Raw genomic sequence first — 5,000 nt, forward strand, 5'->3', positions numbered from 1 at the left:
GACGTTCATCATTACAAAAAGGTAATCCGATAGCAAGATTCTACAGTTTCATCAACATCTATTCATCCGTTCTCGAGATATTTACTCACACACGCAAACATATGAAAAAAATACGTTTCCCAGTTTTGTTAACAGGAGTAATATGAGGAAACTCGTGAATCGAGCTGGAAGTTTACGAACTTCTAATCAACACAAAATAAAATACCCTTATTACAGAGAGAGAGAGAGAGAGAGAGAGAGAGAGAGAGAGATGGGTTGGTGGGTGGTTGATTAATATGGCTTTATGCTAGCGAGACCCTTACCAAACTCAATCCACCGAGAAAAGGAATAATGGTTTATAATTGTATGTAATAATTAACAATACTATCAATTACTGGGTAGCAATAGAATAAATTGTATTACAAATAAATAATATAACAAACTATGAATGTTTCTAACAAAAAAGATAAAGCAATAACAAACATAATATGAATAATAGCGAAATAAAACTGTGTTTTATCAAGCAAGGACATAGACGAAGACTTGAGAATATTGGTTATACGGTTTATGCAAAACCTAACGAAAGAAAGGAACGGTGAAAACCTTCAAATGCAACAAAAAAAATTTGTGTCAGAAGTGGGATTCGAACCCACGCCCTCAGAGAGGACCAGAAAGCCCATTGCCCCTCTATCGGAAGGGAAGTTACCTTGAGTCTGGCGCCTTAGACCACTCGGCCATCCTGACATCTGACAAACAATACTACTGCGCATGATCAGAATTATCTCGCCGAGAAAGATTTGTTTTCGAGTTTGAAGTTAATATATTTTCGAGTCAATATATAGGTCTAGTAAAACTTGCACGAAGGAATAAATGTAGTTATATACGACATTGTAAAGCGTATTTTATCAAATCACTTAGATTGTTTTTAAGCGTATTTTCATTAAACCACTTTTACTGTTTTTAAAAATTTGCATAAAGAAACCTAATTCTACTCAATCTACGACTAGCTGATTAAAATTAAAATACTATTCAATCATATGACCTGTTTAAAATGTTCCGTTTAAAACATCTTTGTCCCATAAACTTCTAATATTGCTCTACCCACCATCATATGCGAGTAGCATTCTCGGGATTTAAAATTCTCCTAAGTATATAGAACTAGAGAAAAAAACAATATAATAATAATTTGACTCATAACGTTGATTTAAAATTACTAGGTTTGACAATCCCACAAATGATAAGGGTAAGTTTTAAATTTTGAGAGAACAACTTTGAATATTACCTCATATTACTAACGTTCTGAATATGTAATTCTTAATCACCTTCTTCTGTGTTTCCTTAAACCACACCAGTATTATCCCTCATGAAAGGAATTCCATTACTTCATTCTAGCACTGACCGAATTTGAATGATAGTCACAGCCAAAACTGTTTGAATAGTCTGATATTTAGAAAATGTTACTATTATCACTGTCATCTATCCATTAAATGCATTATTTTTCAAATATATTTTGCAATACAAATTATAGAAACATTTAAAGAAAAATCTTACAGTAGCCTGATCCAACAAAACCACCCTAGTCGAATTTCTTTAAATCTTCAATCGTCAAATGAAGGAACTAGTTTCTTGTCTTCAAGCTAAGCTTAAGGTGTCTTAACTTGATAATTACGCCTTACTTAAATAACTTTAATAACTACAAGGGCACTTAATAGAGCGCCGACCTCCGCCGCAACAGCTTATTTCTCGACCTTGACCCTTGACCTTAACATGTATTAATTGCCGTGGATTTTCCTACACTCAAATATGAACCAAGTTTGAAAACTCTGTGACAACGATGTCTAAACTTACGGCTAATTACGTGAATTCGAAATTGTGCTTGACCGTGACCTTGATATTCCAAAATTTAATAATTTCCAGCTTTTTACATAACAGTTAATCGATACAAGTTTCACTATTATTAAAAGTATGGCCAGGAAGATGTTCACAAACAAACGCAAAAACAGGGGCGAAAAAATAACCTTCCAACTTCGTTGGCAGGGGTAAAAAAAAAATTAAAAAAAAAAATTAAAGCCATGAATATCATTATAAATTATAGTTATTCAAACTTCTAAATACTATTTATTATACGAGGATACGTTATTATACTAAAGCTAACCAACAGGTTCTGTCCGTGCCAATTTTTTTCTCCCTCTCGCTAAAAAGGCGTATTAATGGCGCCAGATTTAGTGCTGACTTCATTTGTCACGAGGAAAGCTCCCCCGCTGAGATACGTGTGCTGTCAGTGGACGGGTTAAGGATAAAGGTAAAGAGAAAAAAATAGATAAAGAGAAACGAAGGAGGATGAAAGAAATCATAGTAGAGGAGGAATCAACTGAGGAGGATTGGGGAGGAGGAAAGGAAATTACGATTGAAGGTTGTGTGTACAAAAGAGTAAAAAGAAAAAATGGTACGTGTGTATGGATAGAATTAAGTAAAAAGAGAGAATATGGTATACGCGAAAAGACAAATTGAACACAGGGGAAAATGACATAAGATGAATAAAACAGAAAAATTGTTTCAAAGGGAAAAATAAAATAAATAAGGGAAACACTAAAAAAATACGTAAAATATACTGGTAAAAATTCAGTGAAGAATTAAATACAGCGAAGGATTCAATAAAACATAGAGGTCACAAAAGTTTGTAAGATAAAGAAATAGAGCATAGGAAAATTAAAGAACATGTGACTTGGAAAACCTGATAATATAAGAACATAAAATCCAATACGAAAAGTAGAAATGTACAGAAAACAATAATTATAAAAAAGGGAAAATTAACAAAAATAAACGGGGCTGAAATGCAAGGTTAAGATTATGAAAAATTCCTTCCTAAGAAAATTATGACGAATGAATGGAAGCAGCATGGGAGAAGATAACAGGTTTACAAATAACAAAGGAAAGTGCAAACAATAAAAAAAATAAATTGGAGAGAATTTGATATAGCATAGTGAAAGGAAATTATTCACAGTAAAAAGATCATGTAAGATAAATAGACACAAGTAGAAAAAAATACGAATGTGTCGTATGAGGACACAAGTAAATGAAAAATGTTGCAGAGAGAGAGAGAGAGAGAGAGAGAGAGAGAGAGAGAGAGAGAGAGAGAGGGGGGGGGGCAATGGAATCTGAAATAAACGTGAAAATATATGAAAATATAAAATAAAGAAAATAGGAAGATGTAAAAAGTGTATATAGAGAATAACTCCGAACACAATTCAACCGCTCTTCCCAAAAGAAGCTGTGATTAAAATAATTTTGTAAGATTCATTATTATCTCTAAAACGTTCCTTTTCAATTTGAAAACTGACGAAGAGAAGAAAAATGAATTACATGAGCGAAGTTTTACTGAGATAAGTGCTATGTATTCCGGTAGGGAGCTCTGAACGTGAATGAAATCATAATATACCTTATTCTTCTCCCTGACAATGCCGTCGATGTGCCAACTGACAGTCACCTTGTCACAAGGACAGTGTGAGCGCAACTCCTACAGATGAATAAAGTAATAAATCTCCATACATAAACGAGACATTATTATTATTACTTGCTAAGTTGCAACCGTAGTTGGAAAACAAGATGCTATAAGCCCAAGGGATCCAACAGGGAAAATAGCCCAGTGTTCCACACTAGGCTATTTTCCCTCTTGGATCCCTTGGGCTTATAGCATCTTGGAAACAAATAGAATAGTGTGCCTGGGTGTACCCTCAAGCAAAAGAACTCTAACCAAAGACAGTGGAAGACCATGGTACAGAGGCTATGGCACTATCCAAGACTAGAGAACAGCAGTTTGATTTTGGAGTTTCTTTCTAGAAAAGCTATTTACCATAGCGAAAGATTCTCTTCTACCCTTATCAAGAAGAAAGTAGTCATTGAACAGTTACAATGCAGTATTTAACTCCTTGAGTGAAGATGATATTTTCGTTTATCTAAGTGTTGTCAGGTGTGTGAGGAAAGAGGAGAATGTGTAAAGAATAAACCAGACTCTTCTGTGTATATGTTGGCAAAGAATAAATGAGCCGCAACCAGATTAGTAGTACTACTATATGGCCAGTCAAAGGACCCAGTAACTCTCTAACGGTAGTATCTTAACTGGTGGCTGGTGCCTTGGCCAACCTTCTAAGATACATTTATGGAATTTAGGACATATGATCTTATGAGGGGATTCGACTATAGAGGCTACTTGAGGGAATAAATGTAAAGTACTAAACTAAAAAGCTAAAAAGTAGGTGCTATTATGGGTCGAATGGCTGTTGCAGAGACAGTGATGAGTCGAGTCTCTATATTGAGACGGCAATGGTAGAGTCCATTTCGTTAGGTCCATTATGAATATGGCACTAATAGTGACTGCTGAAAATATTATTCGCTGCCATGTTTAGGAATTCTTTATGAGTTTGTTTACCACGACTTGAATAATCTTCCATCAAGGAAAATTATATATATATATATATATATATATATATACATATATACATATATATACATATATACATATATATACATATATATATATATATATATATATATATATTATATATATATATATTATATACATATGTATATAAATATAAAAAACATGAATCTACTTTCCTTAATTATTAAATTATTGTTCGTCAGATTTTATCAAGTTCATCAAACAATTAACTAAATTAAAATCAATCGCAAATTGCCATTTGATCAAAACATTTCACAATTTGGTCATAAGAAACTAACTCTTGACTGCCATAAATACAAACTACAGTACAGCGCTCTGATGGAATTTTTCAACCAGAGATTTCTGTAGAATACACGTAAATTATCTGAACCTTTCTCTCATTATAGAATTCCTTCTTTCAATGTAAATTAAAGTACATTACAGTTACATTCGCTTACGGGCTGTCAACGCTAGAGCCCGTGTCTTGCATAAGGCAAGACAATCTCAACACACATACACATACACACACATTTGGAATATAAATATGCAACTGCAACGTAAAATTCCGCTTGGAGAAAAA

At 33.6% G+C, this 5,000-nt stretch overlaps 1 non-coding gene across 1 annotated transcript; it reads right to left on the reverse strand.

Moving 5' to 3' along the window:
* Positions 1–607: 607 nt before the first annotated feature.
* Positions 608–723, reverse strand: TRNAL-CAA (transfer RNA leucine (anticodon CAA)). The gene is made up of 2 exons: positions 686–723; positions 608–652 (listed from the first exon to the last, which is right to left on the reverse strand). It is a non-coding gene; the product is annotated as a tRNA-Leu (tRNA).
* Between the last annotated feature and the right edge of the window lie 4,277 nt (positions 724–5,000).

This window comes from Palaemon carinicauda, chromosome 41 (assembly GCF_036898095.1).
Source record: "Palaemon carinicauda isolate YSFRI2023 chromosome 41, ASM3689809v2, whole genome shotgun sequence".
Classification (NCBI taxonomy): Eukaryota; Metazoa; Arthropoda; class Malacostraca; order Decapoda; family Palaemonidae; genus Palaemon; species Palaemon carinicauda.